A 25,972-nucleotide genomic window follows, 5' to 3' on the forward strand; every position below is an offset into this window, starting at 1 on the left:
ATCAAGGAGTCCATCTGTGCATTTTTGGAGCACTCGGTGTCAAATATTAGTGCTAAACAAGGTTATGTATTGGAGTTAATATCAGTAGCTTAAACTCTGTTTGCTGCAGTTGACTTTTTAAAATAATAGGAATAAAGTATTGAAATCAAACTGTTCAGGAATTTATCTTTCAAATAAAAATATCTTTAAAATTCTGGCAGGTGGGCAAAGTAAGCAGCCAGCCTGAGGTTGGAGGTAACAGAATAGTTCTAGAAGGGGCCAGTTATAGCAATAAGTGTTTGCTGCCAAGAGCTGTCTTTTAAAAGGAGTGCTTGCCCCTTTCGTGAGTTCCCTCCCTCGAACTGGTCTGTTTGCAGAAGGGAGTGGGGAGAGAAATTAAACCTTAAAAGGGGAGCCCATCAGTGATTCTTGTGGGTGATGGGGTTAGTGTGATGGCAGTCAGATTTCCTGCCAAAAGTCGACTTGGTGCTATAAAATATGAGGAAGAGTGTGCATAGTACCACTGTTCTCGGCAGCCCAAAATGGAAACACGAAAATGCCGACTATAGGAGAATAGATAAATACATTATGATTAATCCTCACAATGGAATATTTACTTGCCATCAAAGAAAGTGCAGATAGACACGACACTCAGACAGATCTATCACAAAATGTTGGTGAAAAAAGAAAATGCCCCCAAACTATTTATAGTACAATGCTACTTTTGTAACATTTAAAAACAAGCAAAGGAATAAATAAACACAAAGCTCAGGATAGTGTTTACTCATGAAGTGGTGAGGGTGGAGGACACACAGGGGATGGTGTGGGGAGAGCACATAAATAGATATTAGCTGTTGTTAGTATCAATGCGTTAGATGGTGTATGAGTGTTTATACATTATCTAAAATAAATAAAAGAAAGAGAAACATGAATGGATTGATGGAGAAAGGGCATCAGAAACCAAAGAATTGTATGTATCCAGCAGAATGACATTGTGGGCAACAAGTGTGACCATAACTTGGGCCCTGTTGACAAGCCTAGCCCTTCTCACTGGCGAACAAGACTGAAGAGCCTCTTCCCACAGAGCTTTACCTTCTAAGTATGAAGATAGTCTGCAAACAAAGAATTTGAGAAAGTAATAAGTTCTTTGAGAGAAAAATAAAACCAAAGACATAATAATATCTCCTTGTGTAGGTATGCGTGGATATGTCTCTAGGCTAGGTGCCCGGAAATGGATTAGTTGGATGGAAAAGTATGTACATTTAAATGTTTGATAAATACTGCCAAATTGCTCTCCAAAAGAGGTTGTACTAATTTATATTTCTACAACCTTCTTTTCCCACATTCTTGCCAACACTGGTGATTATCGATGATTATCAGTCTTTTGGTTTAGCCAACTGGCAAAATATGGCATCTTTTTTTTTTTTTTTAGTTTTTTATTTTTTAAATTTTAATATCTTTAATTCTTACATGTGTTCCCAAACATTAACCCCCCTCCCACCACCCTACCCATAACATCTCTCTGGGTCATCCCCATGCACCAGCCCCAAGCATGCTGCATCCTGCGTCAGACATAGACTGGCGATTCAATTCACATGATAGTATACATGTTAGAATGTCATTCTCCCAAATCATCCCACCCTCTCCCTCTCCCTCTGAGTCCAAAGGTCCGTTATACACATCTGTGTCTCTTTCCCTGTCTTGCATACAGGGTCGTCATTGCCATCTTCCTAAATTCCATATATATGTGTTAGTATACTGTATTGGTGTTTTTCTTTCTGGCTTACTTCACTCTGTATAATCGGCTCCAGTTTCATCCATCTCATCAGAACTGATTCAAATGAATTCTTTTTAATGGCTGAGTAATACTCCATTGTGTATATGTACCACAGCTTTCTTATCCATTCATCTGCTGATGGACATCTAGGTTGTTTCCATGTCCTGGCTATTAACAGTGCTGCGATGAACATTGGGGTACATGTGTCTCTTTCCATTCTGGTTTCCTCGGTGTGTATGCCCAGCAGTGGGATTGCTGGGTCATAAGGTAGTTCTATTTGCAATTTTTAAAGGAATCTCCACACTGTTCTCCATAGTGGCTGTACTAGTTTGCATTCCCACCAACAGTGTAAGAGGGTTCCCTTTTCTCCACACCCTCTCCAGCATTTATTGCTTGCAGATTTTTGGATCGCAGCCATTCTGACTGGTGTGAAGTGGTACCTCATTGTGGTTTTGATTTGCATTTCTCTAATAATGAGTGATGTTGAGCATCTTTTCATGTGTTTGTTAGCCATCCATATGTCTTCTTTGGAGAAATGTAATATAATGATGTTTGCAGAGATATGTGGGTATTCCTCTGGATACTATAGACTGTATGGAAGATTTCAACCTAGAAGAAAATGGGTGTTTAATAAATATTTGTTGAATGAAAAAAAAATATGGCATCTTATTTTTTCTTCAAACAACCAATTTTTAGGTGAGCTTTTGGCAGGAGAGTCATTAGTGAATTGAAGACTCTGCATATTTCTTTTCCATTATTGGTGAAAGTAGTCAGTTGTCAGTCAGCTGTACTTGTCAGTCAGCTGTACTTGTCAGTCAGTTCAGTTCAGTCACTCAGTTGCGTCTGACTCTTTGCAACCCCATGGATTGCAGCATGCCAGGCTTCCTTGTCCATCACCAATTCCTGAAGCCTACTCAAACTCATGTCCATTGAGTCGGTGATGCCATCCAACCATCTCATCTTTCCCAGCATCAGGGTCTTTTCAAATGGGTCAGCTCTTCGCATCAGGTGGCCAAAGTATTGGAGTTTCAGCTTTAGCATCCGTTCTTCCATAAATATTCAGGACTGATTTCCTTTAGGATGGACTGGATGGACCTCCTTGCTGTCCAAGGGCTGTAGTTGTGTTTGCCTAAAATTTTTCTGGGGAACAGTTGTGCTCTGTGTTTAGAGCTATTACTCTCTAATCCATTTGGTCAGAAGTAGTGTTTCCCTAAAACACTTGGAGGGATGGAAGGGGAGAGAAGGGAGATTTATTCAGTGCTTTTATGTGGCATTTTTATGTGGCATTAATGCTCTTAGGTGCTTTCATATGTTCTCTCTTTCAGTTTCTGCTTCATGGCAGCCCTTTGAGGAAGTTGGGAGACTCAGGATTGAAGACTTGCCTTAGTCATGGAGTTAGGAAGTGTTTCAGCTAGCTCTCACTTCATTGCACATACTCCCCACTCCACCCCACCCCCCTTAAACCTTGCAGAAGATAGCATTATTTTAAGGATTTAGTCCTTTAACGCTTCTATTCCAGTTGTTTCCAACCTTGGCTATATATTGAAATCTCCTGGGGAACCTGAAAAAATACTCACACCTGTGTTCTACTCCCAAAGATTTTGATGTAATTCATGTGAGGTGTACCCTGGACATTACAATTAAAAAAAAAATTACTGTTCAGCCAAGGTTGAAAGCCACTGGTCAATTCTATGATCTCTTTTTAGACTTGTATTCATTACCTATAATGCAATTTTGTGCTACCCTTTTGCCATCTTATCTCCTAAAAGTTTTTCACGTTTTTTTTTTTTTTTTGGCTTGAGACTTTTGGAAAAATTCCATAATAGGTTTTGGAATAACTGCAGATATCCTGTTGTGAGATGGGTAGAAAGACTGCATTACTAAATTGAGGTTGGGAATTGCTGAACAAATTATTTCTCAGGTCTTTATTTTGCAGTTTTTAAAAATCAGCAAACCAACTGCAGCATGACATAAGCAGTCTCATCTTGAAGAAGAGTATCAGCAAAATATTAGTATCACAACTTTTTCATGAATACATTTTCATCTCTTACTGAAGATAAAATAGCACAGAACAGAGCTCAAGAAAGGAAATATGTCAGCTACAATAAATGAAATCTCATTCAAATATTATTCAGTTTTTCTGGGATTATTTACCCACTGCCCTATGAAGGTAACTGCTGCTGCTGCTGCTGCTAAGTCACTTCAGTCATGTCTGACTCTTTGCGATGCCATAGACATCAGCCCACCAGACTCCTCTGTCCTTGGGATTCTCCAGGCAAGAACACTGGAGTGGGTTGCCATTTCCTTCTCTATATGAAAGTAAGATACCTACTGATTGTCTACCCCATAGATGATGAGCTTAGAAGTAAAATCATTTCTCCTATCTGTGATATCATGATGCTCCCCCCAACCTGTAGGACATCTTTAGAAAAGCTAGACATAATTATTTTGGCAACTTAAATGGGAATAATCGTGCTTCTTACCTATTCAGTTGTTGTGGTTTATCCTTAATAAATGTTGATCTTTGACAGTGATTTTCTTGGTGGTGTGGGCTACAGTTATGGGAGGACTATGTGGAGACTTTAGCAGAGACCTTGTTTTTTTCTTTCCAAAGCAGTTATTATGGTTGTTGCTGTTAATATAGTAACTTGTAGGTTTTTTTTTCATGTAATTCTGACTATGGAATCCTATTTGATCTCTGCATGTCCTGTGATTTTTTTTCCTTCTCCTCTGGTCTTCTTTTGTATAAGTCTCACTCATCATGGCCTTGTCTTGAGATCATCTTTGCAAAGACCACACACCAGGAAAAGGGACTCAGCATGGTAGCATAGGCCAAGCCAGACTTGGTAGACTTTGCTTTTAGTTCCCCATCAGTGATTTCCTTCAGAACTTTAAGTTATGCTATGTCATAATTTCCTGAATCTATAAAATGGAAATAACAGTTCCCGAGAAGTAAATAATAGACTGTATGTGAAAGCACTTTATGAGATAGTCAGTACTATTTATTTTTAACTAGTCCATTTTCCTTCTAATATCTGTAAAATAAGCTGTTCTTGAAGCTGCTCTCTGGTGTGTGATGAGTGTGTAATATTGGAGTTAAAAGACCTGGTGTGAATCAGGGCAAGTCATTTAGTCTTAGCCTTAGTTTCTGTCTTTAAGATGAGAACAGTAGATAGATGCTTCCTCAGGTGGTAGATGGGTTAAATACTATCATTAGGATGAAAGTACTTTGTCAAGGGCAAAGCACTTCACAAGCATCAGCTAATTCCTCATTTAAATTTGGGTGCATGACCCATCCTTCCAGTTATGTATCTTTTTCCTCTGCACCACAGTCCAGAATCTCAGTGCTTCCTCCAGAATTCCCATCTCTCTCCCACCTTACTGCTGCTTCACTAGGGCCTTCCATCAGGGCACCTCCACCTTTTGACCTTTTCTTCTTTCAACCTTCGTTACTCCCATCCCTCTCCCACATTGTATTGGCATTTTCTTTCCCTAGATTTCACTTTCTTCATTATAAAATTATCCCATGGACAGAGAAGCCTGGTAGACTACAGTCCATGGGATTGCAAAGGGTCGGACATGACTGAGCAACTTCATTTTCTTTTTCTTTCTTTCTATTAATATAGATTAGGATTACACTTACTTTTGACAGCTGATTTACTGCTGCTTGGGGCTAGCGTTTTAGATGACTAATCTGTTGATTATCCCAAAATAAGTGTTACTAAATTGTGTTGTTCTTTCAGAGAGTATACTGTATTTTAGCAGTGACCAGAGTACCAGAACCCACAGTAATGACAAATATAAATATTTCAGATCTGTGTTAGATCTGACTACATGTTTAGGAATGTGTCTTTTGTTACCATCCAAGGTACTCCTTCTAGTCAGCACTCTAACTGGAGTGCTGCTCTGAGATGGAAAAAAATCCATCCCCCACCTCTACCCACCCTTTCTTTGGCCTCGCCGAGCCCCTTGTGGAATCTTAGTTCCCCAACTAGGGATCAAACCCGGGCCTTAGGCAGTGAAAGCGCAGAGTCCTAAGCACTGGATCTCCAGGGAACTGCCTTTTCTGGATTCAGATGAAAAGTTATTTAATAACATCTTGATTATATTTTAAACACTTTTAACAATGTCATATAATAATATATATTTTAATTCTTTTGTTGAACTTTGATTCAAATGGATGATAAACTTTTAAAATATTATACAAATCCCCTGAAACACGTGTGTAACATAACATACCTTAAAAAAGTTCCAGTCAGTTCTGTTCCTGTCCTAATAATATTTGTAGTCTACAATGTTTCCACCACCCCCAGAGTTTCCTAATGTCTCCTTTTTTAAGAAAAGTCATCATTTTTAGGTGGATTTTTTTGTTTTTTTTTTTAGCACAGAGTTCCTAAAGTCAGCTGACTTCCCCTAGTCATGTATACCTAACGAAGAGCAATTGATTTTTGAAACTTTTCTGTGAACTCACAGGAAAAGGTTAAAAATGAGTTAAAAAAACCAAGCCAAACACTCAGATTATTCTAGAGATTTTTCTTCTTGGGAGTTCTTTATCTTTTGCTTTCTTCTGGGTGTTTTACTAAGTCATAAATTTTAACAACAAACAAATCTTGTACAACTACTCTGTATAGCCACATAAACACACACACAAATTTGCTTTTAGATAACTAATACCTTTTAAGTTGTTCTTGATAAAAACAATGCCTCCTTCCTTTGGGCTGTGAGACTGCTTGGGCTGAGAGAGATCAAGCGATTATTTAGCCCCGACTCCTGTATTTATTACCAGAAGGGGAACTGGGCTCTAAGGAGGTGACAGTTTAATTGAGTTCACACGATGACTCACTTTATTGGGGAGTTCTTACGAAAGAGTATGGATAGGCATATCTATATAAGAGATAAAAAACAACTGAGTTGTATCGGTTTACTCATGAGCTGTTGGCCATTTCATCTTTCAGATGTTATTTAGCTGTTCTTCTGTGCTCTTGGTAAGGGGAATACACAGGCAGGGTTCCTGCCCTATGCCTGAGCTTGGAAGTTATAGGTAGGTAGATAGATAGGTAAATAGCTGGTTAGATAGATGTTCAAGGAGGAGTGAAGGAAAGTTAGCTTCTCTTTTTGAAATTTACTTCTCCAGGCTTGTATGGTCTTTGTTAATTCTTGACCTTAGAAAAATGAGATTTTAAAGGGTATGTCTGGGGAGGAGGACCCCAGCATCCCTGAGAGGAGCCTTGGTTGAGGTACTTTCAGGGCAGGGCCATTCTGGCTCTGTTGTCAAACAGCTCTAATTGTTTGAAAATTTTTCATTATATTGTGTTGAAATAGTCCCTGTAATTTCTACCCACAAATCCTAGTCCTTTCTGGAAAAACTCAGACCCAATATATTCAGTTGACTTCCTTCCTCCTCATGGAGGCCTCTTGTCTCTGGAGTAACCACTCCCACACCCTTCAGCTTTTCTCCATAGGGCATTATTTTCAGACCTCTGATTGCTATTCTTAGAGCTCAGTCTGGTTTTGAATTGTGTCTTTTAAAATGTGAGGTTGAGAACTGAGTATCTCTCCAGATGTGGTTGTCTCTCCATTATGGAATGTATGGCAGAACCATAACATCTGCTAGCAACTACATTTCTATTAATAGAGACTAAATGCATTTGCTTTCTTGGTAGTTGCCTTTGTACTCTTGACACATATTAAGCTTGAAAACAACTAACACCCCTGGCTATTTTCTGCATAAAATGTTATCATATCAGTTCTCTTCCAGTCGATGTTTGTGCAGTTAAATATTTTGAACCGAAGTTTATCTGTGTTAGAGGTTATATTATGGTTTCACTGGAGTGAGAGCATCTCAATTCTTGGCCTTGTCCTTGATTTAAATTATTTGTGTACTTTCTTTGTAGTAAAATAATAGTTTTCAGCATTTTGAAGGGAGGGGTGCTTATTTTTCTTAGAAATACCTAGCGAAAGAAGCATTGTTACTTGACCTTAACATTAAAAAAAATAAAAAGGTGTGTATGTAAAGGTGTGTATGTATAGTATAGGGTTTACACTACACAGTGAACAGTATGGTGTGTTACCCAGTCTTCCCCTTCAGAACCAAGTCACTAGTAACTGGGAAAGGGTCCTCTCTGGACGTTGTCCTCAGGCAAAGGTTTATCTCACATAAATCATGCTACCTTCCCAGAGGCCGCCTACATACAGTGACTGATCAGGCAGGAGAAAAAAGACTCAGTTTCTTTGCTTTGAGGAAGAGCCATCCAGCTCTAGAGATTCCCAGAGTGACAGCTGCATCCTTTGTTGTGAAGGCACTGAAGTTCAACCTTCTCTCTGTTCACACCTGCTTCTTTGACTCCCTCAAAGGTGTGGACCCCAAATATACTGCAATAGACAGCCCTGTTGTGTGGTCTTACTTAGTTGTGGGCTGTAGCAGGTGCTCATATGCCTTATTTTATTTAATCCTTTTATTTAATTTAACCCTGAGAGGTAGCTACATGTCATTCCCAAGTTACATAGGACAAACTGACACAAGAGAAAGTGAGGTGTGTTGTTGAATGCGTACAAGTGTTAGCACTAACGTTGGGATTGGAGGTCCATCATTCTTCCTCTTACTCTACTATGCTTTCAGAGGCTTTCAGAACACAATATGTGCATGTTTTGCTGGAGGCTTCTAATCTACCCTTAGTTTGATTGTGTGAGACTGTCGATGAGGTCTCCCAAGCAGTGCATGATCCATCCATAAGTTTACCTATAGGAAAGCTCGTTTAGTGGTCATTGTGGTTTGTTCTCTGATGGAGAGAAGGGAGTAATTTTACTTGGTAACTTCTTTAGGGTGGATACCTAGATTTGTGTCTCTTATAGGCCATGAGAATAAAAAAAGAAAATGGCAGCCAAGGAACAATAGTTTTTTCTGCTTTGACCCCAGTGTTTCTTGATACTATCGACCAGGTAGTAATTGGAAGCCAGGCTTGGTGTTTTGTTGCCATGAACAATAGTGAATGTTGAATAGAGATTATGTCAGAGAGTGCAGAAAGTTACAGACCCTCATAAACTCAGGGAAGATCTCAAGCTTGTATCTAAGTTTTTTTCCTATTCAAAGCTAATTTTGGTTCTATTATGTAGCAAATAAATTTGGCGTTAGAGTACTGCAGACACCTGTTGAGTGGTGGGCCGAGGAATGTAATTGCAGCTCTTAAAAAGATTTCAGTCTTGTACTTTCAGTAAGTTGATAATGGTTAAATTGAAACACTACTCCTTGGAAGAAAAGCTGTGACCAACCTAGACAGCATATTACTTTGCCAACAAATGTCCCTCTAGTCAAAGCTATGGTTTTTCCAGCAGTCACATATGGATGTGAGAGTTGGACTATAAAGAAAGCTAAGTGCAGAAGAATTGATGCTTTTGAAGTGTGGTGTTGGAGAAGACTCTTGAGAGTCCCTTGGACTGCAAGGAGATCCAACCAGTCCATCCTAAAGGAAATCAGTCCTGAATATTCATTGGAAGGACTGATGCTGAAGCTGAAAGTCCAATACTTTGGCCACTTGATGCGAAGAACTGACTCACTGGAGAAGACCCTGATGCTGGGAAAGATTGAAGGTGGGAGGAGAAGGGGATGACAGAGGATGAGATGGTTGGATGGCATCACCATCTCAATGGACGTGAGTTTGGGTAAGCTCTGGGAGTTGGTGATGGACAGGGAGGCCTGGTGTGCTGCAGTCCATTGAGTCACAAAGAGTCAGACATGACTGAGTGACTGAACTGAACTGAACTGAACTGAACCTTTACTAACTGCAGAATGTGCTTCAAACATTGACCTTGGAGGTAGATATTATGATGAAGTCTCTCTGTGCTGTCTGCCTATAGCTTATTGCGTTTGTGAAACTTCTCTTCATTTTGCCTGATTTTTACCAGTGATAATTCTTGACTGTGGTTTGTGTTATGTGGCCTAGGGGAAAAAAGCCAACTGCTTAACTATTTAAATAGTCGTAAGTCTATAGTTTCCTGAAATAACCCAGTCTAACTTTCTTAGAAAGGTATGAAATTCCCTTTCCTGGGAATTGTTTTTTTGCTTCTGATTCTTGCCCTCAGTGACATCTATGCTGGTATTTTATTTCCATGCTAAGTAAGGTAAAGTTGAAGCCTAAAAATTAACAAAAGATTCCACAAAAATATAGCCAGGGGACTTCCCTGGAGGTCCAGTGGATGACTCTGTGAGCTTCCACTGCAGGGGGCACAGGTTCGATCCCTGGTCAGGGATCTAAGATCCCTCATGCTGGTCAAAATTAAAAAAAAAATGTGTGTGTATATATATATATATATATATACACACGCTATGCTAGGTCACTTCAGTCGTGTCCGACTCTGTGCTACCCCATAGATGGCAGCCCACCAGGCTCCCCCATCCCTGGGATTCTCCAGGCAAAAATACTGGAGTGGGTTGCCATTTCCTTCTCCAGCGCATGAAAGTGGAAAGTGAAAGTGAAGCCGCTCAGTCGTGTCCGACTCTTAGCAACCCCATGGACTGCAGCCCACCAGGTTCCTCAGTCCATAGGATTTTCCAGGCAAGAGTACTGGAGTGGGGTGCCATTGCCTTCTCTCTCTCTTTCTCTGTATATATATATAGCCAGACCAGATGACCCCTTTGCTCAACCCCCTTTGTCCTCTTTGCACTGACCACACATGTTGGTATATATTGGGGTATGTTTCTGACTTAAATTTTTTAAAGGCTAATAATTGTCTCCTGGTACTTGTTATTCCTATTGCCAATATTTCTTAGATATGATATTTTTCTAAAAATATATTTTTTAATCCCTAATGAGTACATTCAAAAAGCTGGGGTTTGATGTGAGGGATAGGACAATTTTTCCTGGTGTAAACCAGGAACACAATAATATTTTTGTGCTCTTTTCCATCATTGTTCTTGGAACTTTGAAAGCACATCAGTGAATCAGCTTTCCCAAATGTCAGTGGATTGAGCATAGCTGGGTGTTATTGTTTCTAACTTTAATTTTTATTTAAAAAGTCAGTGGAATGAAGAAAAAAAATTATTGAGAGGAGGAGCACAGGAGAGTCTTTTGGGCTCGAAATGCTATATATTCTGACCCTGAGTGGTGGTTATATTCACTGAGCCGTGTGCATAAGAGCTGGGCTCTACCTTGTATGTATATTATTCTTAAATAAAGCAAACTGATATTTCCTATTTTTGAAGAGTCTTTTATTTGAAAGCATTTAAGACATGAAATAAAGTAAGAGAAAGATTTTAAAGTATAAAGCACCGTGGAACTAAAAAATACCATGTTCTAGAAATATAACTAGCAATATTTGTTATGCAGAGTGGGTAGCCCTCTACCTTCCAGCCCTAGATCTTTGTATTTTTTTTTGTTTAACTATAGTTGATTTACAATGTTGTGTAGTTTCAGGTGTACAGCAAGGTGATACACATACATACATGCTACCCTGATATCTCAGTGGTAAAGAATCCTCCTGCCAAAGCAGGAGACACGGGTTTAATCCCTGGGTCAGGAAGACCCCCTGTAGAAGGAAGTGGCAACCCACCTCAGTATTCTTGCCTGGAGAATCCCATGACCAGAGGAGCCTGGTGGGCTACAGTTCATGTGGTCCCAAAAGAGTTGGATATGACCTAGTGACTAAACAGCAACAACTAATATATATTTAGAGGCACACACACATACCCTTAGCCTGAAGCTTTTAGACTGTTTCAGCCCCTTGGCCTGATGCCAGAGAGGAAGTTCTCTTTGTGCCAGATGGTTCTTACGTCTGCCCCTGCTGTGGGATTTAAAGGGTTAATTCTAGGGCAATTAACCTGCAGCTCTTTTTCCATGTCTGTGATCTTACTACAATGTAATGAAAGAGCAAATATTGTCCCTGGGATGGTCATGCACAAAGTTTCCAACAGTCAGAGGGGAATTCAGTGAAGTCAGGGGTGGCGTTAAGAATATCTGTTATGGAGACAGGAAGCGTCATGAGTGTAATGATGATGAAAACAGGCTGGAACACTTCCATTCCTGTTAAGACTTTATTAAGCATTTGCGGCAGAAAACTGCTAGCGCCGGCAGAATCAGGAAGAGAGAAGGAGGAACACGGTTCTGTGAGTTCCAGGCTAGGTCCATCATGAAAAGAGGTTTGAATGTCACTGGGACAGTGTGGAGTTTGTGCACGCTCTGAGTGTGAATCCTGCAGAGAGAAGGAACCTCCGCAACAGGGCCGGAGAGCCAGCCTGGTTGTGTTTGGCTGTTCTGGACCTTCTCTTAGGATTTGGGACTCTGTTTTCCCCTCTGACTATAGTGTTCTGTTCCTCCCCATAGCTTACTATGTGATCATAGTTTCTCTCCTGACATCTGTTTCTCTTTTTATACTTCGCTTTTTACCTTTTCCCTTCTATTTTTGAGTCCCATTCTGGACATTTTTTAAAGTAGCTTGGGTACAAATTCTTGGTTCAGCAGCCAGTTCAAGTTTTTATTTCTCTCGCCACTTCAGCTGTTATTGGTTTCCCTTTTCTTGTTTTGCTTACTATCTGTTCTTTTTTTTTTTTTTCCACGTAGCACACTATAATTTCTGACCTTATTTCACAAGTGGTTCATATGACTTATGAAGAAGAATGACTTCTTCAACTTCCTTGGAGGGAAAACATAACCTTTATTTTGTTTCCACTTCAGGGGATAGCACATTACTTTAGAAGTATTAAGTAATCAAGATATATCTGTTATTGTTCAACTGCTAAGTCATGTCTGAGTCTTTGCAACCCCATGGGACTGCAGCACACCAGGCTTCCTTGTCCTTTACTATCTATTGGAGTTTGCTAAAACTCATGTCCATTGAATCGGTGATGCCATCCAAACATCTCATCCTCTGTCACCCCCTTTTCCTCCTGCACTTAATGTTTCCCAGCATCAGGGTATTTTCCAGTAAGGTGGCTCTTTGCATCAGGTGGCCAGAGTATTAGAGCTTCAGCTTTGGCATCAGTCCTTCCAATGAATATTCAGGGTTGATTACCTTTAGGATTGACTGGTTGGATATCCTTTCAGTCCAAGGGACTCTCAGGAGTCTTATCCAGCAACACAGTTTGAAAGTACCAATTCTTTCAAACTCAGCCTTCTTTATGGTCCAACTCTCACACCCTTACATGACTACTGAAAAAACCATAGCTTTGACTGTACAGACCTTTGTTGGCAAAGTGATGTCTCTGCTTTTTAATATGCTGTCTAGGTTTGTCATGGCTTTTCTTCTAAGAAGCAAGCATCTTTTAATTTCATGGCTCCAGTCACCATCTGCAGTGATTTTAGAGCTCAAGAAAATAAGACCTGTCAATAATTCTACTTTTTCCCCATCTGTTTCAGTTCAGTTCAGTCACTCAGTCGTGTCTGACTCTATGTGACCCAACTTCCCTGTGGTCACCAACTCCTGGAGCTTACTCAAATTCAGGTCCATCGAGTTGGTGATGCCATCCAACCATCTCTTCCTCTGTCATCCCCTTCTCCTGCCTTCATTCTTTCCCAGCATCAAGGTCTTTTCCAATGAGTCAGTTCTTTGCATCATGTGGCCCAAGTGTCAGAGCTTCAGCTTTAGCATCAGTCCTTCCAATGAATATTCAGGACTGATTTCCTTTAGGATTGACTGGTTGGATCTCTTTGCTGTCCAAGGGACTCTCAAGAGTCTTCTCTAACACCACAGTTCAAAAGCATCAATTCTTCAGCACTCAGCTTTCTTTATAGTCCAACTCTCACATCCATACATGACAACTGGAAAAACCATAGTTTTGACTAGACAGACATTTGTCAGCAAAGTAATGTCTCTGCTTTTTAATATGCTGTCTAGGTTTTTCATAGCTTTTCTTCCAAGGAGCAAGTGTCTTTTGATTTCATGGCTATAGTCACCATCTGCAGTGACTTTGGAGCCCACTCTTTCCATTGTTTCCCCAACTACCCCATCTGTTTACCTTGAAATGATGGAACCATATGCCATGACCTTTGTATTTTTAGAGTTGAGTTTTAAGCCAGCTTTTTCACTTTTCTCATTCACCCTTATCAAGAGGCTTTTATTTCCTCTTTGTTTTCTGCTGTTAGAGTGGTGTCATCTGCATATCTGAGGTTATTGATATTTCTCCCAGAAATCTTGATTCTAGCTTGTGATCTACCCAGATCAACATTTCACATGATGTGCGCTACACAAAAGTGAAATAAGCAGGATCATAGTATGCACTTTTGATGTACTCCTTTCCCAATTTTGAAACAGTCCATTGTTCCATGTCTGCTTCTAACTGTTGCTTCTTGACCTGCATATAGGTTTTTCAGGAGACAGGTCACGTGGTCTGGTATTCCCATCTCTTTATTTCCCAGTTTTTTGTGATCCACGCAATCACAGGATTTAGTATAGTCAATAAAGCAAAAGTTGATGTTTTTCTGGAATTTCCTTCCTTTTTCTATGATCAGACAGATGTTGGCAATTTGATCTCTGGTTCTTCTGCCTTTTCTCAATCCAGTTTCTATATCTGTGATTTCTCAGTTCACATGCTGTTGAAGTCTAGCTTGGAGAATTTTGAGCATTACCTTCCTAGCATGTGAAATGAGTGCAATTGTATGGTAGTTTGAACATTCTTTGGCATTGTCCTTCTTTGGGATTGGAATGAAAACTGATCTCTTCCAGTCCTGTGGCCACTGCTGAGTTTTCCAAATTTTCTGGCCTATAGAGTACAGCAGTATAATAGCATCATCTTTTAGGATGTCAAATAGCTCAGCTGGAATTCCATCATCTCCACTACTTTTGTTTGTAGTAACGCTTCCTAAGGCCCACTTAACTTCACACTCCAGGATGTCTGGCTCTAGATGAGTGAGCACACCATTGTGGTTATCTGATTCATTAAGACCTTTTTTTAAAATAGTTCTTCTGTGTATTCTTGTCATTTCTCCTTAATCTCTTCTGCTTCTGTTAAATCGTTGCTATTTGTGTATACTTTATTGTGCCCATCTTTGGATGAAATGGTCCCTTGGTATCTCTAATTTTCTTGAAGAGATCTCTAGTCTTTCCCATTCTATTGTATTCCTCTATTTCTTTGCATTATTCACTTTCTTATCCCTCCTTTCTTATCCCTTCTATTGCCTGGAACCCTGCATTCAGTTGGGTATATCTTTCCCTTTCTCCCATGCCTTTCATGTCTCTTCTTTTCTCAGAAAAGAAGACCTTCTCAGACAACCATGTTGCCTTCTTGCATTTCTTTTTCTTAGGGATAATTTTGGTCACTGCCTCCTGTACAATGTCATGAACCTCCCTCTGTCCATAGTTATTTAGGCACTCTGTCTACCAGATCTAATCCCTTGAATCTATTTGTCACTCCCACTGTATAATCATAGGGGGTTTGATTCAGGTCATAGCCGAATGGTCTAGTGCTTTTCCCTACTTTCTTCAACTTAAGCCTAAATTTTGCGATAAGGAACTAATGATCTGAGCCGCAGTCAGCTCCAGGTCTTGTTTTTGCTGAAGATGGAGAAGAGCTTCTCTATCTTTGGCTGCAAAGAATATAATCTATCTCATTTCTGTATTGACCATCTGGTGATGTCCATGTATAGAGTCTTCTCTTGTGTGGTTGGAAGAGGGTGTCTTCTATGACCAGTGTGTTCTCTTTGCAAAACTCTGTTAGCCTTTGCCCTGCTTCATTTTGTACTCCAAGGCCAAACATTACTCCAGGTATCTCTTGACTTCCTACTTTTGTATTTCAATCCCCTGTGATGAAAAGAATATCTCTTTTTGGTGTTAGTTCTAGAAGGTCTTGTAGGTCTGCATGGAACTGTTTGATTTCAGCTTCTTTGGCATTAGTGGTTGGTGCATAAACTTGGATTACTGTGATGTTGAATGGTTTGCTTTGAAAACAGACCGAGATCATGCTGTTGTTTTTGAGATTGCATCCAAGTACTGTATTTCGGACTCTTTTGCTGACTAGGAGGGCTACTCCATTTCTTCTAAGGGATTCTTGTCCACAGTAGTAGATATTAGTGGTCATTTGAATTAAATTTGCCTATTTCCATTCATTTTATTTCCCTGATTCCTAAAATGTCAGTGTTCATTCTTGTCCATCTTCTGCTTGACCATGTCCAATTTATATATGTGGAATGAGCAAATAATGTATTCATGGTTTCTGTAATATTAGGTACTCAATCTTTTGTTTAAAGTTAATGCCTTGTAAAAATGAGTCCATAGGGATATTATTTTGAATCTCAAATAATCTCATTCTTAAGGTTGCATTCTTTATTTTCTTTTAATTTTCCTTGTGCAAATCTATCTGACAAGAGAGACTATTTGTGTGTGTAGGAAATCCTTTGCCCAATTTAGGCTTCCAGTAAACACAAGTTTTAAATAATGCAACATGGATATGGCTCATTTTAGTCTCTAAGTAATTACCTGGACCCTTCAGTAGGGAAATAACTTTTCAGACAGATCATTAGAAGCACATTTGTGGTAGACTTTTAAGGCATTAATAATCATAGAGATTGTCTTAATTGCTTTTGGAGTGAAGAATTCTTTTATAAAAATGAAGAAATACTTTCTCATTCATCTGTTTTGCTAGGCTGGGCTTTCTTAAATTGGCTTGCTTTAAAATGGGCATACTTAAGCTTAAAAAAGCTCCAGAGACCTTCCATCCATTTACAAATACAAAAATAGCAATAATGACTGACAGAGACACCCCTTTTTGCCTGTCAGTTATGGGGACTATTTAAGGTTCTTTCTTTTTCATGCTCTAGAAGTAATGTGAGGTTTAGATTCAACTCCCTTTAATCTGAAACACTGACTGAGCTCCAAACCACTTAGCAGCCTGCCATTTTTCAATGGGCGGGGAAAACAGCGATATAATTTACTGTCCACATTTTATAGTTTTCCCTTTAAAAAACCTGCTTACACAGTTCCTGTATTTGCAGAAACTAGAGAGTTAGATGGCTTTTAAATGCAGCCCTGGCTGGGCAGTGCTGGGAAACCCAAAGCAGCTGATGGGCCACTCTAGCTGGTGCAAGGTGCTGAGAGATAAGGGGCTCTGGTAATAAAGTCAGGGGAAGTATAAGGGAAGATATAGGCATCATCAGGTTGATGAGCCGAAAGGGGAAGCAGTGTTCGGGAAGGACAGAGGGTCATGGCTGGGCTCCACCGCTGAACTGAAGTGCACACCGAGATAAGAGTCGTGTCATTGTTTTAGTCAGGCAGCAGCATTTACTGGGCACTGACTCACTGCTGGGGAGTTTCTTCTCCGTTACCCTATCTGAACCCTGGTCTCTTAGAGATTCAGCCAAAAGAATCTCTGGCCTCATGATGCTTTTATTATTGAGCAGGCAGTGTCTGCCCTGGGCCTTGTCTAGGAAAACTGGAGAAGAGGTGGGATTCATGAGGCCTCACCAGCAAGATGGAGTTCTACCCACCTGGACTTTCCCCACTGTCCTTGTCCCCAGGCTACGTTGCCTCACATTCTTCAGCAGTTTTTGTCTTCTTCTGTTCACTTCCAGCTCACTTCTTCATGAAGCAATTACTGAGTACATACCATGAGAAGACAAACACTGGAGACATATTGTATTCACCAGGGTTCTCAGAGAAACAGAATTAGTAGGGTATCCTATGTACAATATAGCATTTAGATATAGATATAGGTAGATACATATATGCGTGTGTGTATCCCTGTCAATCTATCTATCTGTCCATCTGTCTCTACAGTTGACTCTTGAACATGATAGGAGGAACGTTAGGAGCACAGACCCCTGCACAGTTGAAAATCCATGTATAACTTTACACTTGGCTCTTTGTATCCAGGGTTCCACACTCAACTGACTACAGATAGTGTAGTAGTGTAGTCTGGATTTATTGAAAAAAACTCTATGTATGAAGGGACCTGCACAGCTCACACTGTGTTCACACAGTTCACACTGCTGTTCAAGACCTCTCTCTCTCTCACACACTAATAGGATTGATTAATCTGTTTTTCCATCTGTCTGTCTATCTGAACATCATCTATTTAGATTTATTTTAAGAAATTGGACTATGGAGAATGGCAGGATCAAAGTATTCAGGGTAAGCTGATAGGCTGGAGACCCAGAGAAGAGCTGATATTGTAGCTCAAGTCTGGAAGCAGTCCAGAGACTGCCTTTCCTCTTCACTGGGGGAAGTCAGTCCTTTTTTTTTTTTTTTCTTCTATCAACATTTTCAACTGATTAGATAAGATCCATCTAAATTATGGAAAGTAATTTCCTTTTCTCAAAATTTGCTCATTAAAAAAAAAATACTTTCACAGAAACATCTAGACTAGTGTTTGACCAAATATGTGTGTACCATAGCCCAGACAAGTTGACACATAAAATTAACCATCATGAGTCCTATGTATCTTACAAAGGAAAGTAATATAGGCCCTTGTCTGCAATGAAAATATGTTTAATAAGAGAGATGCTCACATAAGTAAGTGAAGTGAAGTGAAGTGAACTGAAGTTGCTCAGTCGTGTCTGACTCTTTGCGACCTCTTGGACGATAGCCCACCAGGCTCCTCCGTCCATGAGATTTTCCAGGCAAGAATACTGGAATGGGTTGCCATTTCCTTCTCCAGGAGATCTTCCCTACCCAGGGATTGAACCCAGGTCTCCTGCATTGTAGGCAGACGCTTTACCATCTGAGCCACCAGGGAAGTCACATAAGTAAGTAAATAACTATAAATCAAGCCATGATCTTTGTGATGAGTTCTCTATCAGCTCTCAACAAAGAACTCTGGGAATCTAGAGCAAAGGATAATCGATTCTGACTGGGGCTCATCAGAAAGGCTTTATAAAAGGAGTGTGATTTGCAGTGGATGTTGAAAGCTAGGTTGGAGTTTGCTAAATGAAAAAATATAAGGACAAGTGAGGGGAAAGCAGTCTAAGTTCAGTAAAAACAGAATTTGTCCATGAATTCATATATTCTCTAAAAATTCATGAAGCACAATTTCCATGCCTCTTGTTTAGGTACTTATGGTATACAGCAGAGAAGCATCTCTGCTCAGAATGAATAATGATAATGGTCACTACTTGTTGGATGCTTTCTTTATATGTATTATCTCAAGTACTGTCCCACCACCTGTGGGAATGGTTCTTGTGGTGAAGCTCAACAGTAGAGTACAGTATCTGTGGACTGAGAAGGGTCTACTGAGCACACTCCTGGGACTAGGAGGACAGGGAGTTGCTGGCCTAGGAGGCTTGGGCTGAAAGGCATAGTCTTTCCATTGCAAGGCAAATCATGAAACAGGCAAGTCTTAAGCCCAGCTTTTCCTCACACCCCAGGTGACTCTACAGGTGTTCTAGAATAGCTGGAAGCTTGTGTGACAGTATCCAGCGGAATGGAACCTATAATAACCGTGTCTTTGATTCTCTATGAATTTTACTTCCTCTAAGGTTAGTTTTCACTCCAACTCCAAAGAAGAGCAATGCCAAAGAATATTCAAACTACTGTATAATTGTGCTCATTTCACATGCTAGCAAGGTTATGCTCAAAAAAACTTCAAACTAGGCTACAGCAGTATGTGAATCAAGAACTTCCAAGATATACAAGCTGGGTTTAGAAAAGGCAGAGGAACCAGAGATCAAATTACCAACATTCATTGGATCATAGAGAAAGCAAGATAATTACAGAAAAATATCTGCGTCTGCTTCCTTGACTACACTAAAGCCTTTGACTGTGTAGATCACAGCAAACTGTAGAAAGTTCTTAAAGAGATGGGACTACCAGACCACCTTACCTGCCTCCTGCAAAACCTGTGTGCAGGTCAAGAAGCAGCAGTTAGAACTGGACATATAGAATAATGAACTGATTCCAAACTTGGGAAGGAGTACAACAGACTGTATATTGTTACCCTGCTTATTTAACTTATATGTAGAGTACATCATATGAAATGCCAGGCTGGATGAATCACAAGTTGGAGTCAAGATTTCCAGGAGAAATACCATCAGCCTCAGATATGCAGGTGATATGACTCTAATTGCAGAAAGTGAAGAGGAACTAAAGAGCTTCTTGATGAGTATGAAAGAGGAGAGTGAAAAAGCTGGCTTAAAACTCAACATTCAAAGAACTAAGATCATGGCAACTGGTCCTATCACTTCATGGCAAATAGAAGGGGGAAAAGTGGAAACAGTGGCACATTTTCTTTCCTTGGGCTCTAAAATCACTGGGGACAGTAGCTGGAGCCACAAAATTAAAAGACACTTATTCTTGCCTGGAGAATCCCAGGGACGGGGGAACCTGGTGGCCTGCCGTCTGTGGGGTCGCACAGAGTCGGACATGATTGAGGCGACTTAGCGGCAGCAACAGCATTCCTAGGAAGGAAAGCTACAACAAATGTAGGCAGTGTATTAAAAAGCAGAGACATCACCTTGCCATCAGAGGTTCATATTGGCAAAGCTATGATTTTTCCAGTAGTCATGTACAGATGTGAGAGCTGGACAACAGAAAAGGCTAAGTGCGGAAGAATTGATGCCTTCCAAACTGTGGTGCTGGAGAAGATGCTTGGACTCCCTTGGACAGCAAGGACATCAAATCAGTCAATCTTAATCAATCCTGTATTCATTGGAAGGACTGATGCTGAAGCTTCAATACTTTGGCCATCTGATGAGAAGAGCCAGCTCGTTGGAAAAGATCCTGATGCTGGGAAAGATTGAGGACAGGAGGAGAAGGGGGTGAGAGAGGATGAGATGGTTGGATGGCATCAGTGACTAAATGGACATGAGTTTGAGCAAACTCTGGGAGATAGTGGAGGACTGAAGAGCCTGGTATGCTGCAGTCCATGGGGTTGCAAAGAGTCACACATGTTTTAATGACAATGGAAACTGAACCTTAGAGAGATTAAATGAATTTCTCAGAATTCCACAGTGAGTAAGTTGAGGTTTAGCCATTGGCTGCCTAACATCAAAACTTGTGCTGTTTCCCCTAAGCCATAATGCCTTAACACCCAGGCTAATGGGAAAAACAGTAATTGTTATAGTCTGAATTTTTGGATTTCCCCACATCTAAATTCATATAATGAAATTCCAATACCCAATGTTATAGTATTAGGAGGTAGGGCCTGTGGGAGGTGATCAGGTTATGACAGTTGAACCTCTAAATGGGGTTAGTGCTTTTATAACAGAGATCCATAGATCATGTGGGGATACAATGAAAAGCCTGCAGCTCAGAAAAGGGCCCTCACCTAACTATGCTAGCACCTTGATCTCAGACTACAAGTCTCCATAACTAGGAGAAATAAATGTCTGTTGTTTGTAAGCTGTCCAATCTGTGGTAAGTTTTTCAATAGCAGCCTGACAGACTAGGAGAAATGATTCAAATAAGTGACTCCAAAGGAGTGGGGTCAGTGCTATCATGGAGGTATCTTTAAGGTTCAGATGATGGAGATGTGAACAAAGGGGTACACACTGCAAAGTGTGCTGAAACAAGGGGGCCAGGAGTCTCTGCAGCTGATAAAGCCAGAACCAAGGCAGAGGCCCTGGGAAGAGGAAGGAGGGACTTGGCATTAGATAAGCATTCAGTAAGTCTAGGAGACAAGGCTTAGTAACTGATTTTGGGAAAGTGGAGCAACTTAGGTATTCAGTTCAGTTCAGTCGCTCAGTCATGTCTGACTCTTTGTGACCCCATGAATCGCAGCATGCCAGGCCTCCCTGTCCATCACCAACTCCTGGAGTTTACCCAAACTCGTGTCCATCGAGTTGGTGATGCCATCCAGCCATCTCATCCTATGTCATCCCCTTCTCCCCCTGCCCCCAATCCCTCCCAGCATCAGGGTCTTTTCCAATGAATCAACTCTTCGCATGAGGTGGCCAAAATATTGGAGTACAGCATCAGTCCTTCCAATGAACACCTGGGACTAATCTCCTTTAGGATGGGCTGGTTGGATCTCCTTGCAGTCCAAGGGACTCTCAAGAATCTTCTCCAACACCACAGTTCAAAAGCATCAATTCTTCAGTGTTCAGCTTTCTTCACAGTCCAACTCTCACATCCATACATGACCACTGGAAAAACCATAGCCTTGACTAGATGGACCTTTGTTGGCAAAGTAATGTCTCTGCTTTTGAATATGCTATCTAGGTTGGTCATAACTTTCCTTCCAAGTAGTAAGCATCTTTTAATTTCATGGCTGAAATCACCATCTGCAGTGATTTTGGAGCCCCCCAAATAAAGTCTGATGCTGTTTCCACTCTTTCCCTATTTCCCATGAAGTGATGGGACCAGATGCCATGATCTTTGTTTTCTGAATGTTGAGCTTTAAGCCAACTGTTTCACTCTCCTCTTTCACTTTCATCAAGAGGCTTTTTAGTTCCTCTTCACTTTCTGCCATAAGGGTGGTGTCATCTGCATATCTGAGGTTATTGATATTTCTCCCGGCAATCTTGATTCCAGCTTGTGCTTCTTCCAGCCCAGCTTTTCTCATGATGTACTCTGCATAGAAGTTAAATAAGCAGGGTGACAATATATAGCCTTGACATACTCCTTTTCCTATTTGGAACCAGTCTGTTGCATGCAAATGTATACCCTCAGCTAATTGAAGTAGAAGAATTATGAAAATATGTTTCCTAGGTCGTGGGATTTCCAGGAGGTCCAGAGAGTCAGGATTGGGAGCCATGCAGCCAGGAACCATGCTTGTACCACACCGTGGGGTTGCTACAGTAAAGAGTCCACTGTTGGAACCACCGGGCACTATGTGTCACATGACAGATGACCACTGATGCTTGGCACGGGATTCTAGAACCTCCACCACTGCCTGCTGCAAACTGCGTACCTCTACTTTCAACCTCATGAAAGTAGATACTGTGCAACCCTGGCTTCCTTCCTTGCATCCTGGTTACCAGGGAGACAGGGAAAGGGGCATTCAGCCTTTTCTGCTTTTGAGGATTTGAGGAATTCCTCAAATTTGGAATGGATGCTCAAAAGATGCTGGTGGTCATCAACATGCCTATTCCAGGTAGAGAAGGAGAGGGAGGGCTCAGACCTGACCCCTATGTTTCCCACTTGGTGATTAGAGATACTGTGACTAAGATCAGGGGACTGGAAGGAGGAATATGTTTGTGGAGCTAAAAAATTTAGTTTGTCTTCAAATAGATTGAATTTAAGATATCTGAGCATATCAGTGTGGTGATGGTTATATAAAAAGCAGTTAGAAATTTGGGTCCCGGGCTCAAAATCATCAGTACGTATGATGTATTTCTGGGAACCAGTTTGCAGATGTGGGGGCTTCCGAGGTGATGCACCTGCCAGTGCAGGAGATTCAGGAGATGGGGTTCAGTCCCTGGGTCAGGAAGATCCCCTGGAGTAGGAAATGGCAACCCACTCAACATTCTTGCTTGGAAAATTCCATGGACAGGGAAACCGGGGGGGGGGCGGCTATAGCCCATGGGGTCACAAATTCATACACAACTGAGCACGCAGGTGAGCATATAGATGTGGGAATGGATAAGGTTGATGGGAGGTACATAACCCTGGTGAATGTTGCCTCTGAAGGGCAGATAGGAGAGAGGGAAGACCCACTCAAAGATTTTGAGAGGTAGAAGGAGAATCTAAAGACCGAAAATTAGAGGGTCATAGAGCTCAAGGTGCACAGGAAGAGGACGGTGCTCAAGAGAGTGAAATGCTTGATCAGAGAAATGGATAGAGTCAGGGTTAAGAGTCACTGGGTCTCTCAGTTAGGAATTCATTGGTGGTATGTAGAAGTTCTTTTACTTCGGGCCAAGACCATAACGAGTTTAAAGGTGAACACTCATATACCCTATACATTTCTTTAGCTATCCTATATACAGCTTTCCTCCCTTTGTCCCCATCTGGTCCTCAAATTTCCTGCTCTTAATCCTTCCAGTGTCCCCTTTCAAGACCAGCTTACCATACTTTTCCTACTAACAAAACCTCTCTGCAACCAGGATCCCACTTTAATCTCAGTCCCCAGCTATGCCTTTCCCAGCCTCACTGTTCTGTCAGCTTCCACTTTCTTCTTCTGTGTCTCCAGTCTGTCTCTGTTTCCCTTTGGTGTTTCTTCGATTGCAGCGTCACGCATCTAGCACCCCACGTTGGTCCCTAGGCCCGACCTGGCCCCCTAACTCCTCATTCTGAGTGGACTTCCCATCCACGAGTGGGCCTCCCATTTGCCCCAGATTCTGCCAGTACTTCACGTACTAGAGCCTTCCCCTACACCCACCATTTTCTTGGCACTGGAGTTGGTCTCATTCTTTGGAGACTTCCCTGGCCAGCCATTGCCCTACTTTTCTCTGCCTCTCTCTCTCATTTCTAGTCCCTTCTCTCACTTTGGATGCTATTTTTTTTCTCTCCAGACTATGTGCTTTTGTACTTTGTACCTGCCCATTTCCTTGATCTGCTAATTTTAGAAAGAAGTATACCTAAAGAAGTTCCTTACCTTACAGAGGCCAACACTGATGTATTTATTGGTGCAATGATATGATGACTGGGATTTGATTAAAAATGTTGGGGATGGGGTTTGGTATAAATGGAGAAATGATTGGTTATGGATTGATAATTGTTGAAGCTGAAGAGTACCTAAGGGGCTCCTTATGTTACTCTCTATTTTTGTATATGTTTAAAATTTTCCATTAAGATGTCTTAATGAAAAAAGCTTAAATGTTTATAAGTAAGTGCATGTAAGTAAATAAACACTGTTAAGTAGTACTAGTATAAATATGACAAAAATATGATTTGGCAAAAATTATGAAGGTGATATTTGATTGCCTGAAGTGGGGAAAACACTAAGATAATAGACAATGAGCTTAGAATGAGTGGGGATATAGAGAACTTGAGGAAAGAAATCTCAGCAATTGCATCATTGGGGCTTGACCCTCTTGGTGAAGGGGTCCATACGCTCTCCAGGGAATGCAAGGGTGGGGAAGTCTGTAAGACTTGAGTGAGAAATTCTTAGACAGCTTTTGTGAGGAAGTGGAAGGAGCCAGCTAGAGATACACTGCAGCTGAGTTTAGAGAATGTGCTTCTGCAAAGGCCCACTCACCAGTATCTTAGCAATCTAGTCTTCTTAGTGACTCTAGGAATCCTCACGGGCTTCATGAAAGGGAACTGAAGAGCTTCTTGATGAGGGTGAAAGAGGAGAGCGAAAAAGCTGATTTAACTCAACATTTGAAAAACTAAGATCATGGCATCTGGTCCCATCACTTCATGGCAAATAGAAAGGGAAAAAGTGGAAAGAGTGACAGATTTTATTTTCTTGGGCTCCAAAATCACTGTGGAAGGTGACCGCAGCCACGAAATTAAGACTCTTGCTTCTTGGAAGAAAAGTTATGGCAAACCTAGACAGCATATTAAAAAAGCAGAAACATTACTTTGCAAACAAAGGTCTATATAGTCAAAGCTATGGTTTTTTCCAGTAGTCATGTATGAATGTGAGAGTTGGACTATGAAGAAGGCTGAGTGCTGAAGAATAGATGCTTTCACATTGTGGTGGTGGAGAAGACTCTTGAGAGTCCCTTGGACTACAAGGAGATCAAACCAATCAATCCTAAAGGAAATCAACCCTAAATATTCACTGGAAGGACGGATGCTGAAGCTGAATCTCTAATACTTTGGCCACCTGATGTGAAGAGCCGACTCATTGAAAAAGACCCTGATGCCGGGAAAGACTGAGGGCAGGAGGGAAGGGGAAGACAGAGGATGAGATGGTTGGATGGTATTGCCAACTCAATGGACATAAGTTTGAGCAAACTCCAGGAGATAGTGAAGGACAAGGAAGCCTGGTGTGATGCAGTCCATGGGGTCGCAAAGAGTCAGACGCCACTTAGCAACTGAACAACGACAACAATGGATTCTTCAGGTTTTCCACAGAACAAGAAAAGTCTTTTCTGTGAAGACGTAAACTGCCTGTAGAACCTGTTTGTCTAGACAATCTGTTTTACATACTGAGTTTCAGGGAAGACATTTATTGCAACAAGTTCCACGGCTAAAATGAAGTTAATAAGCATTGTCTCTGGCATAACTGTACTTTCTGGTGTATTAAGCACTTGTTGCTTCTTTTCTTGTAGATGTTAGTGGGATACACTGTAGGATCATGAATATTTGAGTCCACCTGAAAGGGAAGAAACATTATTTTTTACAATTTTTAGTTAATTTATTCATTTCGGGGGTTTAGAATTTAAATTTCCAATTTTAAATGAATTTTTATTAGAGTACAGTTGCTTTACAATGTTGTGTTCATTTTTTGCTATACCGCAAAATGAATCA

General features: G+C 40.9%; 1 long non-coding RNA gene and 1 other non-coding gene across 2 annotated transcripts in view; one reads left to right on the forward strand and one right to left on the reverse strand.

Annotated features, from left to right (window-relative positions):
* LOC138441523 (uncharacterized) overlaps positions 1 to 25,972 on the forward strand; it is a 140,442-nt gene that overhangs the window by 101,394 nt on the left and 13,076 nt on the right. The gene's annotated exons all lie outside the window — the stretch shown is intronic.
* TRNAC-ACA (transfer RNA cysteine (anticodon ACA)) lies at positions 18,342 to 18,413 on the reverse strand. Its single transcript has one exon. It is a non-coding gene; the product is annotated as a tRNA-Cys (tRNA).

The sequence above is a fragment of the Ovis canadensis genome, chromosome 5, assembly GCF_042477335.2.
Source record: "Ovis canadensis isolate MfBH-ARS-UI-01 breed Bighorn chromosome 5, ARS-UI_OviCan_v2, whole genome shotgun sequence".
In the NCBI taxonomy this organism is placed as follows: Eukaryota; Metazoa; Chordata; class Mammalia; order Artiodactyla; family Bovidae; genus Ovis; species Ovis canadensis.